The 20,133-nt window shown below is 42.3% G+C and overlaps 1 protein-coding gene across 1 annotated transcript in view; it reads right to left on the bottom strand.

Annotated features, from left to right (window-relative positions):
- Positions 1-20,133, bottom strand: part of LOC117828659 (zinc finger and BTB domain-containing protein 47-like) — a 53,070-nt gene that overhangs the window by 15,291 nt on the left and 17,646 nt on the right. The window lies entirely within an intron of this gene.

The following is a 20,133-nucleotide window of genomic DNA, read 5'->3' as shown; positions in this document are numbered from 1 at the left end:
TTAAGAACACATTATGTATTGATCGCCATCGGGACAGAAAGATCATTTTAACCAGTAGAACAAAAAGTGGATCTAAATCTGACGACCAACCCCAGCTTTAACACAGCTGATTTTCAACCCATAATATTGCTTTTATTTTTGACCCCACAGTCGAAGGTGCAACACTCAGCTCTCTGTGCAAGGTTCTCCACTTCCCAAGGTGGGTTTATTTTAGCACAGGAAGGGCAGGGTTTCGATCCAGACGGGATGTGAGTGGGGACAGAGCAGCGAGCAGAGCAAACACACACACACATACACATACACACACACACACACACACACACACGCAGGCACGCACACACACAGACACACACAGACCCACTCACATGCTTATGTGATGTGCAACCATGCACAAAAAGCACAAACACACACACGTACACACACACCAACAACAAACACAAACACAGTGTCTGGTCTCTGCAAGGACTGGCTGGTTGGTATTCAGCGCCATCTCCATCCCATTAGCCGGCTCTCTCTGCACACCCACTCGCTACACCGTCCCTGAGGAACGTGGAATTATGCACAAGACAAAACACGTCGGGAGAAATAATTAGGCAAACTGTGCCGAATAAATACTAACTAACCCTCTAAACAATTAATGCAACTTATCATTCCAGGCATCTCTCGGAGGCAGAGCAGAACAAGTATTGATACGAGCCGTGCTTAGTTTAACACGTTGTTACAGATGATGAAGCTGTGAGTCATAAACACATCTCTACCTCTCGTTGGTCCCTTATGATGAACTAAAGAGGACGAGGGCGAGACATTACATCAGTCATTCATAAGTACAATAAGCATTGTGGCGCTTATGTAAAGCTTTAAATGAATATAAATCAAAGCATTGTTCTGTACATTGAAAATATTTCATCGCCTTTTCTTTCTAAGATTGATGGAAATGACTTTTCATTGTTAAGACGAGAAAATGGATTTGCATTCTGGCCTCACCTTGAAAATGTGGCCTGTTTGAAGAATTCAATTATGGAGTGTTAGATTTATTCATAGTTTTGAGCTGCTAAATTGGACTCAGAGCCAGAGAGGAGTGGAGATCAGGTTATCTCTCCTCCATGCGAGGCTACAGACATCGCCCAAGGGCAAAATGCTGCAGCCTTAATCAGATCAAGTGTAAGTTGCAGACTGGAAGTTATGCTGCTTTGGTGATAACGATCAGCTTCTTTTTCTGGGATTCAAAGAGGACGAAGCGGGCAGAGATTAGATCCTACAGGAAAAATATCTATAGACTGAAAACATCAACGGCTCAAAATAAAGAGGCGGAGAAGAACACTCGAACAGGTTGATGGTTTCTCCGCATCATGATCCATAAATAATAATTTATACAAGCAAACAAAAGTCAGGAGGCCTTCTCTGCTCAAAACCTCCATTCATATGTTTCTGTCTTACACATTAGTGCACTGAAGTGAGTCTACCTAAACCTCCTCATGTCTCAGGTAAAATACCAAACACTGCTGAAGTCAAATCAAAGGAAGTTCTTCATCATTCATTGCAGTGGAGACAGGTTTCTAACAGGTGGTGAGGATAAACTTTTAGCCTCAGACTTGGAGTGACCCTACATCATAGTTTTGAATGGAACGCCCTTATGAGCTGGGAAGGTGCTGAGGTGACGTACCAGAGCGATGTGGAGGGCACACAGGTCAGGCTGCTCATTCAGCCTGTCCATCAAACAAATGAGGCACATAGCCACATCCTCCAACAGAGAGAACTCAGCATATCTCCCTGCCTCTCCAAGCTCTGGATCCCAACCAAGCGGCAAGCTCCGGTCTAAAAATATGAGTCCAATGCGGAAGTGCTAAAAAGTGCAGTTCATCGAGGATCCGCTTGAGGCTGGCTCCTGAAGTACAAGAATCCACATACACACCAATTCAAAGAAGACGATCTATACAGCAGAAATAAACATGTTTACAGCCTGTTTTTTTCTAATGCGCTAATTTCAAAGATATTAAGATTACCAGTCTTCCAATGAGAGGCACAGCTGACTTGATTGACAGGCGGGAACACTGTAGCTGTTGGCTAGGAGGCTGAAACTCCGCCTCTTTACGTCACAATCGCTCGACAGCAGATGATTGACCTCAAAATGCGCTTCAGAAACAGATGGATGACGTCACGGATACTAAATCCATATCTTATACAGTCTATGGTCTGCAGGTATAGTTGCAGCAAAAAAAATAGTATTACCTTGCTGGAAGTCTCCGGTGTCCCCATGTTTCTAGAGGTGGTTAAAAAAATGCTTTCCATTATTAAGATGGAACACATTTCTCTGTGATAGACATAATTCATATAATTACTTTATAAGTGTGGAGGCCGTTTCTGATATTGTTTGATGAGTCTTAATCTTTGCTGCTATGATAATTTTGTTAACTTCAAAGATGACAACTGTCCTTTATTCTGTATTTTAACCATTGAACAGGCCATCCCACCCAATTCATTATTGTTATTTTATTTACTGTTTACGTAGTGTCCGTACTTTCATTACTATTTATATGTTTTTTCTGTTTTCTGTTTGCCTTCTTTTTTTCAAAGCGTGAATATCTGTGTTAGACCAGGGGTTCCCAATTTTTGGGGTCCCAAATGGGGGGTCGTCTTCCAGAATATTTTTTTTTTTAGTTATCTAAAGTTAGTTCATTTTACCCATTATAGTAAAAATATCAACATAAATAGTATCTAACCTTGAAATAAAACCTTGAAAATATAAAGTGTAATGAGTTTTCTGCCTTTCTGTGTTTCCAGATGACTCCTAAGTTTAGAGTTAGTGAACAGTGAATTATCAAAAGCATCAGTAGCAGCAGGTTCATTCATAACAACACAGGAAACACAGACACATGCTCATATAGGTAGGGTCATTTTCTGTAGACCAGCTAAATGAAGACACATTAAATCACTCTGGGGTACAGTGGGGGTCGCGAGTTTTCGGCACTTATATTTTGGAGGTCGCGGGCTGAAATGTTTGGGAACCCCTGTGTTAGACTAAGGAATCTTTTGGAAGCAGGGGCAGCCTTCCTTTTTTCTAGATGTTGCTATTGTTAGCAACTGAGGACTATCTGTGGGTCTGTTAGACCTGCAACACCCTGCCTTTATTAATTTTCACGGTGTCTTGTGTCTATTGTGTATTTGTGTGTTTATGTTAAGAAAACAAAAAAAGCTACAAATAAAATAAAACAAACCAAAACACTGCTTGTGTCCTTTTTCAGTCCCCTGCGGTGGAAACGCTGACGTACAAAGCCATATAAACCCAGAGACTGTTTAGAGCACGAACATAGTCTCAGTGACACCACCCCTCGGTTTCTGAAGCCTATCGATGGCGGTTGCCATGTTGGTAATACTGAGGCTCCCTGACTTACTGTCAGCCAAGCTAGTGGCAGATCCTTAACCTCCTGCCAGCCTCTATGCAAAACTCCTAATTTTAATATCAAGTGTCTAAGTGTATTAGACGGAGTCCAGAGGAAATGCTACATTCAAATTCATGCTAGACTACCAACCCTTGCTTTAAACAGTCCTTTAATATGTCACACAGGGCACAGAGGCTAATGAGCTAGCTAACCAGCTGGCTAAATTTCTTGATACTACGTAGAAATTAAAAACCTAAACTGTTTTTATTTATTTATGAGTGAAATAAATGATTTAGTTTTTTTCTACAGACTTTGTGTGTTAGCTACGCTTGCTACATCATTTCCTGTGCACTGTTACTCTCAATTATGTAGTTAGCCAGCTAGCTTACTACTACATTATCTGACAGCTGCCTAGCAAAAAGCTTCTTCCCAAACTAATAAAGAAATCTATTAACAGAGTTTCATTAATGTAGACTGTTCTACTTACACATAAGCCGACTACATCACAGACTGTTCAGAATAAACTGCGTGAGTCTCTAAATATCTCAGATATTGTAGCACGTTAGCTTTAATAAATAACAAGTTTGTAGTTCTGCTCCTAAAAAAGAGAATGTGTGAAAATAATTTCTAGTGCTGAAAATGTTCAACTATGAGGGTATAAGTATATTTCTAAAGCAAGAACATTAAGATGCTTTAGAAGTTTATTTGTACACAACTGAATAATAAAGAACAATAGAGGACTCAATCACTGAATGATTCAATCATTTTATCTGAACAGATGCTTTAAAACCCTTCATTTAAACTGCATGTCATTGTAGTTACCCTGCAGCTGCTGTGTCTGTCACTACATGCCTTACAGACGAAGACATCTCGTTATGTTTCATCTCAAACTGAGGCAAATAAATCCAGGACTCTGCATTTAAGGACTCCCTCCATCTTTGTGCTTCACTCTCTCTCCCTGAAATGTCATGGGGGAGCGCTTGTTTGCTGTCATTAGAGGGAGCGCCACCTTTAACCAGCCTCTCAGTCAGATGTCTCCCAATACATTATTCATATCAAGCCTGACCTGTGACAAACACGCAGCGGGGGGGATTACTGACTCACCAAACAAGCAGTGTCATTAAAACCAGCTAGAATCAAAGCCCTGTGGACCCTCTCCACCCTCATCTGCTCCACACACCGTGTGAGGGATCCGCTGATGGACTGTTTCACATTTCATCTATTGAGAATAATGTGTCTGTGATCTTTAGTTAATATGTATTCATCTGTAGAAAGCTTCTTTTCTGTAGAGAGATAAATCTCCTCACCATGTCCATAGATGCTTCTGAACGTTTGATGACATGACATCAGCATTTTCAGGACTTGGCATAATAAGTTGGATCAAATCTGAATGTTGACTTTGAAAGTGACTGAATGTACTCCCATGGCTTTATTGTCTTTCTTTGTCACATTAAAGCCTGCTTTATACTTCTGCATTGATCCTACGCAGCAGTGGCTGACTCGGACATGAGCGCTACACACTTGCTGCTGGTTAACGAGACTGCCACACAAAGCGGCTGTTAAAGGGACAAGTGTAGGTGTGTGTGTGTGTGTGTGTGTGTGTGTGTGTGTTTGTGTGTGTGTGAGAGTGCGCATGGGGGGGATTATTCAAATAATTGTAGAATAGATGCCAATGATTATTGAATAGTATTCTGGCTTGAAATGCCAAGCCCTATTATCAGCCAGCATATTTAATGACCCATCCGCCAATGTAAGACAACCACAGACTATATATAAAATATGGATGGCACAAGAGCGCCCCCAAATGAAGCCAATACATTCAGAGCTCCCCTTGGTGACTGGCTGCAGCACAGTTTATAAACCCCGCCTCCTTCAAGGCGGATGACGGTCAAACCATAACACAAAAAAACTTGTCAGATAAAGTTTTCACAAACATGCCTGGACAAAAGATAGAGGGGCAAAGCAAACAAAAGAGTCATTGATTGTTTTCAAACTGCCTACTACACTAGCAGTACGCACTGATGTAGTCTAAATTCAGAATGAAGTAAGTTAACAAGAATAAAATCTGCAGTATGCCAAAACTACCCGTATGTCGTACTGATTCAGGAAAATGTCTCAGTATGCAGCGAACCAGTCTGCCTTGCGTACTGTTTCCCACAATGCACAGCGCTCATTCCGCTTTTTCTTTTCCTTCTTTTTGATGGGGGAACTCTGTTTTTATGTGCTGTGAAAATGATTAAAGGGGACATATCACGCTTTTTTCATCAATATATATTGGTCTAAGAGGTCCCCAAAACATGTCTTTAAAGTTTATGCTCAAAAAAACACTTTGAAATCAGATTTTGGTCTGCCTGAAAAACCCTCTTCTTCAGTCCTCCTCAGAACACTCTGTTTTCTCTCTGACCACGCCCCCTCAGGAAGTGGATGTGGCCTCGGCTGTCCAGCACGTTGATCTAATGTTTACATGTTGGCTGAATATACATGGCTGCTCAGAGATCGCGTTACTTCAACCCTCTGAATCTGATCCAGAATCTGATCCTGACGGAGAGGCGCCTGCAGCAGGACCTTTCTGAAGGATTGGTCATAGATTTAGTGTTTCTTGTTGTTTTATTTGTCAGTATGTCGACGTGTATCTTGGTACACAGCTACAGCTACAGCTACAGCTACAGCTATGAACATGTAGCTATGTGGCTATGCCAATTAGCGCTAGCACTTATCCATGACAAATAAAAATCATCCACTAGATCTTCAAATCTGCAGACGTGGGGAGTAAAACCGACCTCTGCCAGAAAGGCAGCGGGACCTTTCTGAAGGATTGGTCACAGATTCTGTGTTTCTTGTTTTATTTGTCAGTATGTCGACGTGTGTCTTGGTACACAGCTACAGCTACGACATGTAGCTATGTAGCTATGCTAACTAGCACTAGCACTTATTCATGATAAATAAAAATCATCCACTAGATCTTCAAATCTGCAGACGTGGGGAGTCAAACCGACCTTTGTGTTTATTAAGACAGCCTACAACTAGCATGCCTCCCTCCTAAGCTCCTTGTTAGCACACATGTGTGCAGGTAATGAAAAACGGAGGGGGGATTCAGTATTATTTCATACAGTCAATGGGCTGAACAAGCTCCGAGCTCTGACTCCGTGACAGACCGGATATTGTTGTTACGTAACAAAAACACTGAAGTCTGAAACGGCTCGTTTCACACACATTTACAGAAAGGTGGAGAAATCAGAACAGGGGCAGAATGGATTTTTTTCATTCTCGGGGGGTTTGTAGACATGCCAGGGAAACATATTTCAGGTAAAGAACCATTAAAAAGTCAATTTTGCATGATATGTCACCTTTAAATTCCATATAAACCACTTCTTCACTTTTTAAATCATAAGTGATGCTAAAGAAGCAGTTTATCTATCAGCTTGGTCGTTGTTTACTTCCGCTTTCTGAAACCTGAAATCCAGTGACGTCTGACCCAGCATCCTGCAGACCAGATCCAACAGACCAGATCCAACAGACCAGATCCAACAGACCAGACAGACTACAGACTTAATTAAAACGCAGCATCAGTAGGTAGTATGTAGCAGGCTGTTTCGAAAACAGTCATTGAACAATAAGAAGTGACCACTTCAGACCCACACCTGGATCTGGTCTGCCATGGACCCACCTGAGGGAGCATGGACGATGCATTTGTAAGTGGAATCTGTGTTTTGGCTGGTGATCAATCCCAGGGCTCCAAGAGCCAGATCACTTCTGCCCATGCCTTGGTTTTAAAAGACCTCACCAGTGCAGTATGAGAGCCCAGAAAGGCAGGGTTTGGGTTTCACTTTTTGTTTTCTTCAATGGGCGGAGATAGAGGTGCACAATCCAAAAAATAAACAGTCAACGACGACAGCTACAGTTAGCTTTCCACCACAACTTAACAAACGGAGTGATTAAATCAATGACAGTCAAACAACAGTGGAGTTCAAAACATTTAAATGATCTGTTAACACATCAGTCAGAATGACATACTTTACAGCTAACTGGAGCTAGAGTAAGCGTCTGTTTTCAAGTGAACATGTTTGTTTTAATGGTGTTTCATCACATAATCAAAACTATGTATGATAATGTTATCTCTCTGCGCTCGTGCAGTTTCCACCCTGTGAATATATTGGATTGAACACGAGGTCTAATCAGATGATGTTATCAAACCAAATGAAGAACAACGCCCTTTTATAAAAACCACACCACCTGGTCTTATGCACGAGCCGTGATGAAACATCAAATAACCAGATCTAAAAAGGGCAAAGGAGATGCACAACCACATCTAGCTTTCCAGTGGAGAACAAGTCTAATGGCCAAAATCCACCAGATCCGTCTCCGGTCCATGTCCGATCCGTCACAGCACCAGATCTGATAGGTTTCTATTCTAGTCAATTTGTTAACTTCCACTGGATCAGCTCCATTGTGTTGCAGCTGCATCTCTGATCCAGCAGGTCGAAGCCCTCCGGATCAGATACACAAGACTTCTATTTTTGTTTGATGCCGGAGCACGACGCATCAATCTCAACAGAGCAGATGGAGCGGGACAGGAAGTCAGGTCCCCAACGGGGAAATTCATGGAGTTACAGCAGCAAACAAAAAGGTGTACAGTACAAGAATTTCAACAAGAATATATATAAAAAGAAAAGTCCATCAGAGACGACAGCTTGACCATAATCCTCCTGTCAGCCACCACCTCCACAGGGTCCAGGACTGAGCTGGCCTTCTTCACCAGTGTGTTCAGTCTTGCTCTCCTGTATCCTGTCCGCCCACAGCAGGTGAAATCCTTCCAATGTGGCGTTCGTGTTCGGTGTTAGCTCTATTAGCATGATGCTACTCTGCCAGTATTCCCTCTGGTGCTGGGTTAGCTGGTCCACCTTATCGTAGATAGATCTTACAGTCCCCATAACGGTGGGTGGAAGGACAGGTCCATGTGGTCTTTTTTAGCTTGTACCTCAGTACCAGCATGTCATCCTTGCCTCCTTCTCCTCAGCTCACAGGGAACATCGGGCCTAGCATCGTTTAGCAAGTTGAGTGTCTATGGCTAACAAATGAGTCATTAAAAGTCATGACAGGCTCCAAATACAAAGAGAACTTAACAGATATGAACAAAAGAACAACGAAGAGAGAGCTGATGCAACAAGCAGCCACTCGAGCGGCGCTAAGCAACGGAAAAAAGGAGAATCCTTGATTCAGTGATTACCGTGGGGAAACCTCGGTCACGTGACTCCAGCTGTCCGGAGGTCCTGCTCCGTGTTGATGGACGAGAGAGCACCGAGCCGGACCGCAGCGGATCGGAGACGGACCGGACACGGGTTTGGTGGAAGTCCCATGTTAGAAGGGTACACTCCAATGAGTCAGACACCCAGGAGGCTGAATGAAGGTGATGGTTGATGCTTTCTGGACAGATGATGGGACATGTGAAGAAGCCTGATTGTGGAGCTTTATTCAAAACTGACAGTTTCAATCCATGAAATCTGATGAGGCTGTAATGGACGAGTAAAGAACTGTGACACGACGACTTGGTGTCTAAAGAAAGCCTGAATGAAGTCATGAGTTACGTCGGGGATGGTTACAGAGTGAATGTATAAATCAATACGAGCGATAAAAAAGGATTGTGTGAGTAACTTGGTGAATCTTCATCCAGCAGCGTCTGGGTCAGTGTGGTCTGCACTTGGCAGACAGTCGAGTCCTGGGCCTGAGCCAGACGGAGCAGAGTCTGGGAATGAAATCTCTCTTTGACTTTTACTGGTGAGAATGCCTTCTCTCTCCCACACCTTAGCTCCAGAGGGCCTGATTTATGACTCTGTAAGGTCTGCGTCTGTGTTACTACAGAGCGATGATGTACCTTGACCTCCACAGAGTTTCCATTTTGAAAGTTGATGATGCTGAACTGTAAAAATAACTGGGAGGCCAGAAGTACGTGCAGCACATTTAATTTCTGAAGAGTGCAGCTGAACAGTATCTTCACCTCTTGTTGTTTGTAGCGATCTTAAATCAAATGAAGCTGACCACAGTCTCTGTCCTCTGACTGACTCTGTTTGTTCGCGTGACAAACAGGAAACTAAACGTCTACCTTGACTGTGTTGTTTGCTCGCTGGTCAGAGAGCAGACTGATCCATTAGCGGGGGCCAAAGTCGGAGCACAGCGTCGAGTCATGGACACGTCAACAGTGCGAGGGAGGGCAGGAGGGAGTCCCAGGAGGAGAGCACAGCGGGGGTTAAAGCTGTCTCTCTGCCCGCCTGCAGACTGCTCGGACTGAACTCAGTGTCCTCACACGTTCGTTTCACTTTACTGTGAAACTGAAACAGAAACAGAGTCGCTGCAGGATAAACACAACACTAACATCAATTTAATGTTGTGAATATAGTGAAACATATGGTCACTTAACATTTTGTGGTTATTTTAACAGTCTTCCTTTTTTTATTCCTCACTTGTCAGAGTGCAGTGACTCGTGATGATTTAAGCATTTATGAAGACACGTGGGAACAAACGTGAAGTCATATTTAGAATAAAGAGGGGAACATTGAAACTTAGTAAACATCTCTTTGAGGGACGCACATACAGTATGTTCAATCTCACTGATATAAAGTGATATTAATATAGGAAGAGGTTCCAGACTACATTGAATGATTTTTAGTGTCTCCTCAGCTATGGTAGCTAATAGGTACCAAAATTAAAATGGAAATTAAATTGCATTAACAAAAATGTTTATTAATCTTCCAAATATGGGTGCCTTATGTGACTCATAACTTAAATCAATATTTAATAATATATTTAACAAATTTGTATTTTAATTTTAATCTTCAACAATGCTAATTATTTCACACAGCTAAAAAAAAAGAAAAGGCATTTACTTCTTTATCTTGCTTTTTATTTATACATATATTATTGTGTAAACACTTCTCGATATTATTTCAAATGTAACATAATCTGTACTGTTATTGTTGTGTGTCACTGTCTGTGTGCTGTTTTGGTTTTGTGTTGTTCCTATTTAACAAAATGTCAATAAACATATCTGTGAAAAAATGTAGATATAATAATCCTATTTGCACTTTAATTTTAATATTCAACAATGCTAATTATTTCACACAATTAGAATGAAAAAGAAAATACAATTTGCTTTCCAATTTTCCAAAACGTTATTGAATTATGATCATAATTCAAATTAAAAGAAACTTTGCATCATACGATGTTCAGGATGTAATGAACTATTGATCACATATTACTGGATCAATGTAATCACAGCCATGACTCACCTCACCACAACATCCCATCACAGAGAAGCTACTGACTTACTACTTGATAGTGTAGTCACACTGATCTCAGTTCACACGTGTTGATGACAAGTCTTCACAGATCTCTTTATTATATCACCAGGAAACATCCCATAAAGGTAATTTGTTATGCAGATGATGCTCAACTATACTCAACCTACTTTACTGTTCTGCAGCATCACGCCTAAAGGCCTTCAAAGGCTTACTTTGAATATTTTCTCATTTTAAAAGTTTAATTTTTTACTGTTTTTACTGGTGCCTGGTTGTAATACAGTATTCCCTCCAGGCGGTGGCTACAGAGCATCTTAAAGCTGTTTGCTAACCGCATTCAGTAACAGAAGAAGAAGAATGCTAACTGCATTAAATAGCAAAAGAAGAAGAAAACATTGGTGTCAAACGCAGTGATTTTCTCAGTTTCTGAATCTCACACTACTACACACGTATTTCAGAGACTGAGCATGGCTGTAACATGTAAACACACACGCCATGCTGCGTCACAGAAACACTGATGTAAAGACCGAGACAGACGCTGTCAGTGCCCGCTACTAGCAGCACCTCTTCCTGCTGCTAGTTAACGAGACTGACACACAAATGGGCTGTTAACGGGACAGGTGTGTGTATGTGAGGGGGGGGAGGGGGTTATTTGAATAATCGGCGAATAGATGCTAATGATTGTCGAATAGCATTTTGACTTGAAATGCCCATCCCTACTATTTGCAGACACAACCCAGACGTGATCTTTCACCTGCAGCGGTTCAGCTGTTCGGATCTGCGAGGCTAAAATACAACCAAGCTAAACATTCTGACCGCGCCGCTGACATACCGTTTACTGTGGACACACGTGGACACCTTTAAGAGCTGGAGTTTACAGAGGAGACGATTCAAAGCACTGAAGAAACTTCTGAGTTAAACTGGAGAGCAGGAGAGATCCCGAGTTACCTGGCGGTGCAGGTGTGTAAACTGCGAGCTGCTGATTCCCAAGAACTGAGAAAGCTACTTGCTGTCACAAGTGAGACTTTGTGACAGCACCTCTGGACCTGTAGGAATCAAATACTCATATCCAGTGGTGGACAGTAACAGAGTAATTGTACTTGAGTACTGTACTTAAGTACATGTTTTGAGTATCTGTACTTTACTTGAGTATTATTTTTTGGTGAACTTATTACTTTTACTCCTCTACATTCAGAAGACACTGACTGTACTTTTGACTCCTCTACATTTCTATCAGTGCTCTAGTTACTCTTTACTTTATCTTTGAAGTCAGCTCATGAATGTCCTTCTCTTTTCTGAAATCTGATCCTAAGACAGTAAAGTGTGTTTGTGTAGTTCTGTTTGTCTCAGTGGTTTAGTCGTACCTGTGTATCAAACACAGAGCATCACTCAGATCAGTCAGTTCATGTAGAGGTGGTAATGATGGCTATAATTCTCCACCTGAGCACTCATGGTCATATCTTCAGCCCGTGTTAGAGGTTTGTGAAATGAAGAATGATACATGTTGTTTGAAATGTTCTCCCTGTTTCTGTCCAAACAAACAAACATTCACTGTCCAACCTGAGAGAGCGTGTTGAGCTACGTAACGTTTGTTTCATTCCAGATGAACATTTCAAACTAAGGTGTCTGTGCTTGGAGTAACTTAGTGTCTGTCTTTATTCCATGGTATAGTTTTTAGAGATTTCAAGTAATGGTTTCTAATTAAACAGAATGTAACAGAATGTACTCCTATGTATTCTTAACTGCACTCATGTATTTTGAAAATACAATGTTTTGAGATTTTTTAAGAAGTACTTTGAATACTTGAGTATTTTTAAAAGGAAGTACTTCAGAACTTTAACTCAAGTAATAATCTGACTGAACAATTTTCACTTGTATTGGAGTAATATTTGACCTGGAGGATCTAGACTTTGACTTCAGTAATGAAGCTGTGTACTTTGGAAATACAACCCGGTTCACGATGGTTGAAAAGAGGTAACAGTGTTCCAGCAAGGCTGCAGTCTACGGCGCTCATCAACAGAGTCCACTACCGTACTAAACGCCAAAGTTTGTTACAAACCTTCTTAAATTTTCAGGAGTTGAATCAGGTGGCAAAGTGAAGTGCTGAAAACATCCCAGTAAAACGTACTGATAAACCGTGATGAGTGCTCAGGTCAGAGTCTTTCAAAATGAGCTGAATTACGTGGCAGAACTGACCCCGTCTGCAGTTTCTCATTACAGGGGCAGCACTGAGCGGCATCCATTGTGTCTAGTACAATTACTAGTGACCTAAAACCCATACAACCCCACTTCAAAAACACTGAAATATTCCTTTAAGGCCCCAGACAGACCCAAGAGAGTCACTGCAAGTGAGCACGCCCACTTAATGCTGTTGTTATCAGCAGACATTTAACTTGGAGAGGAGAGAAGGCAGGTTTACCCCACGACTGAGCCGCTGTGCTCTTAGACCGTAGACATTAACACAAGGAGGAGGACAACAGACAGAAAATAAAAGCATCATAACAGAGTGTTTCATGAGGAAACTTGAACATAAACTGGGTTCATACAATTTAAAACAATCTGCTCTTTCCTGAGGTAGCACTAATATGAGTTTACACAGATTGATACGTTTATATAAGAACATTCCTGTTGATACTGATATATCTTTTATTGGTGCACATAGGCTCAAAACTACGACCAACCAATTCATCAGACACATTAAGGTCAGCATGCTACCAGCCGAATGTCAAAGTGTTCATGTGCTCATCCACCGCTCCCCTCTCATCATGAACACAGCTCATGAGTTCACGCTGCAGCCCTCTTGTCACCCAGCAGGGAGGTGGGGGTTTGGGGGATCTGCCACTTCAACCCACGGTAAAGAGCACACTCAGCAGTCCTCTGCACAGTGCTGTGTCATGCTGAGGGGTCCGGCATAGGGCGCAGTGTGACTGACACCCAGAGGAAGGAGAGTGGGCACCGTGTCAGGCCTCATCTCAGTCACTTCAAGGAGATGGTAGGAGACCACTACCCCCCCTCTACGCATACACACACACACACACACACACACATGCACAAATCCCTGAGTCATCATCAGTGCACAGAAGAGCAATGAGCTCTTCACAAAGAGGACTCCAGTTTCAGCAGCGAGTCCGGCCTCGCAGGGAGCTGAAACATGGATCAGTTTCATTAAACACAAACAAACGGCACGGGACAAGGGCATGTCATCTCTGGCCGAGTCCAATCAGACAGCCATTAAAAAGTCATCAGGGTAATGACTGACACTGTGTCCTCTGTGTGCTCAGCAGACCTTCTCTGCAGCTGTGCCAAACCACAGAGAGGCTTCATCCCCAGGAAGCCGAGCCAGAGGAGTGGATCCCGACTCTCCTGGTGTGGGTTTTTCTCTTATCTGGTCTAGAGAACAGGCTGGGCAGGACTGGCATGGGCAGACAACAGTATGCCAAGTTTTGTCTTGGCACTGCTGTCACAGTGGCTGGTCATGGGTGAAACAAACCTACAGGGTACAAAACCAGCGCCCTGTGACACAGGACCCCTGAGCCTGTTGATAAGAGTGACTTCGGCTAATGACGACAAAGTGACATAAACACACGACTACACAGAAACAAAGAACCAGAGCAACAGGCCGACGCTTTGATAGTTTAACTAGAGACAGTATCAATGTTGTACAAATTTTCCAAAACTTACACAAGCATGGTTGAATTGAAGTTAAGAGTGTGAGAAAAACTGGTCCATGGATTTATCTTTAGCAGACTAGACTACTGTAAATGGGTCTTTACAGGACTCCCTAAAAAGTCCATCAGACTGCAGCCCATACTGCTGCTCGAGTCCTAACAAGGACCAAAAAAGTAGACCACATCTCTCCAGTTCTTAGATCTCTACACTGGCTTCCTGTCTGTCAGAGAATAGACTTTAAAATCCTGCTGATGGTTTATAAAGCACTGAATGGTTTAGGCCCAAAATACATTGCCGATCTGCTGCTACTGTATGAACCATCTGGACCTCTGAGGTCATCAGGTACTGGTCTGCTTTCAGTCCCTAGAGTCAGAATTAAACATGGTGAAGCAGCGTTTTAGTCATTATGCACCACATATCTGGAACACACTCCCTGAAAGCTGTAGGTCTGCTCCAACTCTCACCTCTTTTAAATCAAAGATTAAAACCTTTTTACTTAACTTATTTTAGCTCGCTTTAAATGCAAATTTTAATGTAATTTTTGATGTATTCTAATTTTCCTTTACTTTTCTATTTCATTATATTTGTCATTTTAATTGTGTTCTTTTATGCTTGTCTGAATGTCTCCAATGCTTTTAATGTTTTAATGTAAAGCACATTGAGTTGCCCTTGTGTATGAAATGCGCTTTACAAATAAAGCTGCCTTGCCTTGAGTCAAAGAGATAAATAAAGATTGAGTTTTTAGTCATAGAGTCTCATAGAAGGTTCCTGCTTTGTTTTTGTTCAGCTGTGAAACTCAGTCCACAAAACAATGAAATGATACAGGCTAAATAAACTGAAGAGTTACCACTAGGGATGTAAGGAAACAATCAAACCACGCTTCAATTCGAATCCTGACTTTTGGTTCACGATACGATCCACTCACGATTCACTAACGATTTTCAAAAAAAATGGATTGAAATCAAAATTTAAATAACTACTATTTTATTTCAATTCTCAGATATGGACAGTTGGATATATACTTGTTCTCTTATATTTCTTTGTAAACAAAGTCATCATTTTTCATTTTTAAGGTCAATCTCTTTAAATAAACTAAAGAGCAGCTTCTGCTCCTGGCTGTGAATTGACATGTTTTTCTTCAGGAATATCAGGGAAAGACAAAATGCTGCCGTACCTCAGACTGTAAACACAAAGGTGCATCCTGACCTGCTCGATCTTCACCTGCTGCCGCCATGTCTGTTATGCTCCACTCAGCGAGTGACGACAGAGCAGCGCAAGAGACTTCATGATGTTGAACAAGCGAAGTATAATGCAGATAGCGCCTCCTACTGTTTAAAAATAATATAATAATGTTGTTGAATCGATTTTAATCCACCCTTATTTGTATCCATTTTTTACTGTCTTGCAATATATCCTTACATCCCTACTTACCAGTCACTGAGTTTGAGTAAATTGTCATTTTAAATCAAATTAAAACTTTAGAGGCAGCCCGGGCACTAACTCTATTTTGATTTAACCAGATAGTTCTCTTCTTTACAGAGTACAGATATTCATAAGTCTAAAGATTCTTCAGCTAGTTCAAAACGCCGCAGCTCGAGTATTGACTAAAACTAGGAAGAGGGAGCACATTTCTCCAGTGTTAGCTTCTCTACACTGGCTCCCAATAAAATGTAGAATAGAATTTAAAATCCTTCTTTTAACCTACAAAGCTCTTAAAAATCAGACACCCTCGTATCTTAAAGAGCTCATAGTGCCCTATTACCCCTCTAGAACTCTACGCTCCCAACATGCAGGGTTGCTAGTTGTACCTAAAATCTCTAAAAGTAGTGTGGGAGGTAGAACCTTCAGTTATCAGGCCCCTCTCCTTTGGAATCATCTACCAGTCAGGGTCCGGGAGGCAGACACCCTCTCCACTTTTAAGAGTAGACTTAAAACTTTCCTTTTTGATAAAGCTTATAGTTAGAGCTGGATCAGGCTTGGACCAGCTTTTGTCATGCTGCTATAGGCCTAGACTGCCGGGGGAACTGGCACACTGACACACTGGGATCCTAGCTCACCCTCTTCCCCCCAACCCCCTCATCACTTACTTTAACTCTGCCTGTCCCATTAAAGTTACTAACCATAGACCTTTCTGGAGTCCCTGAGCTCCATTGTCTCGTAGGTTCCTCTGAGCTGCCGTAGACGTCCTCCTGCTGTGGACGATCTGGACTCCAGCTGATACAGACGTGCTGGACTCCAGCGGCAACAGCTTCTACGACTCGTCTCATCACTATCACCTCTCTCTCTTACTCCCCTCTATCTGTCTTTCCAGACCCAACTCAGTCGAGGCATGATGGCTGTCTAACATGAGTCTGGTTCTGCCTGAGGTTTCTGCCTGTTAAAAGGAAGTTTTTCCTCACCACTGTAACTAGCTAAATACTGCGATGTGCAATGCTCATGGTGGATTAAGGTGGGGTCAGACTGAGTCTCACCCTGTCTTGGTGTTGGGTCTCTGTTCATAATTTGACATAGTGTGGTCTAGACCTCCTATGTTTGTAAAAGCGTCTTGAGATAACGTTTGTTGTGATTTGGCGCTATACAAATAAAGATTGATTGATTGATTGATTGATTGATTGATAGCACGCACACACAGAAAACATTATTTGAGGTGCAAAAAAAGAGTTACCCCACAACTTTACTGAGACAGGACAACCACAAACACACACATTGGGTCTCATTCATGAAAGCTGAGTAAATCTGTGTGTAGATTTGCACATAAAAGCTCACGCTACTAAAACTCCACTCTGGATTCATAAACGGAGCGGGAATCTCAGATTTGAACGTGAACACGTGTGTTACATCATGAATGCCAACCCATGGTAAACTGACAGCGTGCTCCTGGTGATCATCAATTAGCATAAATCCCCGCCCATGAATAGCAAATAACCACCATATAAGGACACAGACCTGTGCATCTGGTCAGCCTGTCCTGTGATCATGGCACAAGGAAAGAAGGATAGAGAGCAAAAAAAGAACTTCTCAGAGGCAGAGATTGAAATTATTTTGGGTGAAGTGGAATGTAGGAAGCACATTTTATTTTCTCTGGATATAAAATGGTAAGTCTCTACATGTAAAACACATGCATTTGTATAGAAGACTACATTCTTACCGACACCGTCTCTCACAGCTCCATTAGAGCTGTAGTCGGGCCTTAAAAGTTAGACTCGACCCGACCCGACCCCGACAGAATTCTGCTCGAGCCCGTCCAAACCCGAATGACCTAGATTTTTTTAAAGCCCTAACCCGTTTACAGCCTAACTGCCCCGACATTATTCATGACTGGTCTGGCTTATTTTGTGAATTTTGGGTAGGATGTTCTGTTGATCTTTCACCAGCTAAAAACATCAGTTTCATCTTCCATGACAGTAAATGTAGCAAGAAACCTCGTCGTCTTCCCAGTCAGCTCGCTGTACATTTTCCCACTCCTCCCACTGCTCTTTTGGCCGGAGGATGAGTGTGCTCGTCTCTGGAGAGCTCTGGGTCAAGTCTCCACATCTCGTCGTGCACCTGCAGCACCGTGCACAGCTTGCAGAAGAGTGCGGGCGTGAGCGTGTACGGCCTCCCTGTCTGAGTGTGACAACATTCTCAGCTGGTTAAATTTTGTCCAGAGGAATGATGCAATCTTATAGAGGTCCTGTATTATCACTTTATGCGCGAGCCAGTGCTCGTGCTATTGACGCACGACTGCTTGCTGAGGGGAGTCCAGATTCACCTGATTGCTCATTTACCGCGCGAGCCCGAGCCCGGCTCGAGCCTGTGTAAAAATGATAGAAATTATGACCCGACTGTCGGGTTCGGGGTCGGACAAATATCTTCACCTCTGAGCTCCATTCTCTAAACGGGTGCCAACTATGAAGCTGTCATGCGTCCCACCAGGCCACAACGTTGAGCAACACACAGTTTTCATCACATATCAGCTGCATGTTCAAGGAATGAAAGTTTTGTCCGGTTTTTGTATGCAAATGCATCAGCATGTGCAGTCTATGGCACTGATGACATTTGGCGTGTTGGCCAGCGCGCTAAACCCCCGCTTTACCTGGATTTGCCGTTGTGCTTCATAGGGGAATTGAATGTCCTCCGGCCTTAATTCAATAATGCCGGCAAGTACTGGCGGTAAAATGCGGCTCATTGATGGCTGGGAGATTCCAGATCCATCTGCCATCTCCCGCTGGAAGGTCCGTGTGGCTAACAATCCCAGCATGGAGAGAACCTGCAAATGTGTGGGTATGGCGTGGCTTCTTTTAGTTGACCTCGTCAGATTAGGCTCCAGTTAGTCTATGTGGTTTTTAACAAGTAGTTCACATTCTAAATAAACCTAATCTAGATCTCAAAGCTTTAATAGCCAACTTATTTGTTGTAAAAATATGTTATATATATATTTTCAATATTTTGTCATGTTTAAATTACGTGTCTCAAAGGCATCTGCGTATTGTGCACACAACAGAGAGCAGTACGTATTCAAATTGTAATTTCCAACAGTGACAAGCAGTACTTATGTGTATTCCTACATTTACACAAGTGCTGAGTGCTTTAAGAAAGACACACAACAACCACAAAGTCCCAAAAATCATCACCTACCGATGACAAAACCAAAATATAAACATGCAGACAACCACAAAAGCTACCAACAACCAAGTGGTGGATCTGGGGGCCTGAACATGTCTGTGTAAGGCCCACTATCTCTTCATCTGTCTGTAGTTCTTGTGTAAGATTTCTGCTCTGTCTGCTGTCTGCACCCTCTCCCCTCCCCTCCTCTCTAAATCCAATCAGCACAGAGACCCAGCACTGACCTTGAGGTAGAAGAAGCACATACAGTAGCAGAAGCAAGAACACATCCACCTCCACGTCTGCAGCCCTGAACGTCTGCATGCACACCTGCATCATAATCATGCATTTGTGCCCACGTCAGTAAACAGAATCTAACAGAATGTGGCGTTTGTGATGACACTGCTGACGCCTCCAAAGAGCTAAAGAAGAGGATCTGGACTCACATCATCGCCCTGTATCAGACACGTTGATCCAGCAGAGCTCGGTTGGTAACAAGGTCTCACTTTCATCAAGCCCGAGGTGATCATTACAGCACTATGATAAAACATGCTAATAAAAATCAATGCTCAATGACTGAGGGGGAGAGTCACAGAGCGGACGGCGGCACACTGAGGTCCCAGACTGCACAGACACAGACACATTAAAGTGAGTTTAATACTCACGGGGAGGGCAGCGTTCAACAGAGTATCAGTGTTCAGGCTGATGGTGATACAATGATTATATTATCAGTTCAAGGCAACAATCAATCCTCAACATCTTTAACTACTTTGTGAAATTGTCTGCTTTGAAACGAGAGCAAAGTTTGTGGCTCCAGACGGACAGAGAACATCAATAACAAATGTTCCTGCAACACTTCATGAAAAGAAAGAGAAACCTAAAAGTTCTCTGCTAATGTCAGGATTTACTGCTTCACTCAATTCATTGTAAACTCAACATTTTGGATTTTGGACGGCTGGTCAGACAAATGAAGACATCTAAGGGTCTCAAATAGGCTCATTTCATTTTATGAAGAGTGAAAGATGATTAATAAAAGGGCCACTTCACTACTTTCATATATAAATATCTTTTTATGAGTCATGAGGGAACGACTCAGGTTGTGAAAGATTGAAAAGCCTTTAAAAGTCGGTTTCATTGGAAATCTTCATGAGCAGTTTTTAAACAAACTTCCTGCTTTCAACATCACCACAGAAGAGGAGTTTGAGGAC

Source organism: Notolabrus celidotus, chromosome 17 (assembly GCF_009762535.1).
Source record: "Notolabrus celidotus isolate fNotCel1 chromosome 17, fNotCel1.pri, whole genome shotgun sequence".
NCBI classification, from domain to species: Eukaryota; Metazoa; Chordata; class Actinopteri; order Labriformes; family Labridae; genus Notolabrus; species Notolabrus celidotus.
Note: the sequence above shows the minus strand (reverse complement) of the source record. Positions and strands in the feature narration are given on the sequence as shown.